Source organism: Arachis duranensis, chromosome 9 (genome assembly GCF_000817695.3).
Source record: "Arachis duranensis cultivar V14167 chromosome 9, aradu.V14167.gnm2.J7QH, whole genome shotgun sequence".
In the NCBI taxonomy this organism is placed as follows: Eukaryota; Viridiplantae; Streptophyta; class Magnoliopsida; order Fabales; family Fabaceae; genus Arachis; species Arachis duranensis.
This window is the reverse complement of record NC_029780.3, coordinates 66,035,117-66,035,940: the sequence shown is the minus strand read 5'-3', so window position 1 is coordinate 66,035,940 and position 824 is coordinate 66,035,117.

Here is an 824-nt window from a genome sequence, read left to right as displayed (position 1 = left end):
CTTCTTTTAAAAATCTTTTTCAAAAATAATTTTTCTTTGATTGAATCTTGTGCCAAACTCTAAGTTTGGTGTTTTCTTGTTGATTTTTCTTTAATTTTCGAAAATTTGTCTTGGTTTTCTAAAAATTTTAGGTTTGGTGTTCTTTCTTTTGTTCTTGGTGTTCTTGTGAATCTTCAAGGTGTTCTTGAGTCTTTCTTATGTTTTGATCTCAAAATTTTTAAGTTTGGTGTTCCTTGGTGTTTTCCCTCCAAAATTTTCGAAAATAAGGAGCATTAGATCTAAAAATTTTATAAAATAAATTTTTATAAAATAAATAATATCAACATCCATACCATCTCCTTTATTCCATCATGGAACTAAGTGGAAATGAATCGTCCAGAAGGACTCTGGGGTCATATGCTAACCCCATTACTGCTTCATATGGGAGTAGTATCTGTATACCCTCCATTGGAGTTAGTAGCTTTGAGTTGAATCCTCAGCTCATTATCATGGTGCAGCAAAGCGGCCAGTATTCCGGTCTTCCACAGGAAGAACCTACAGAGTTTCTGGCACAATTTTTGCAAATTGCTGGCACAGTACATGATAAGAAAGTGGATCAGGATGTCTACAGATTATTACTATTTCCATTTGCTGTAAAAGATCAAGCTAAGAGGTGGTTAAATAACCAACCTAAGAACAGCATAAAGACATGGAAATAGCTGTCAGAAAAATTTCTGAATTACTATTTTCTTCCAAAACGGATGACAAAGCTAAGGCTAAGCATCCAAGGCTTCAAACAAGGAGATAATGAATCCCTTTATGATGCTTGGGAGAGATACAGAGAG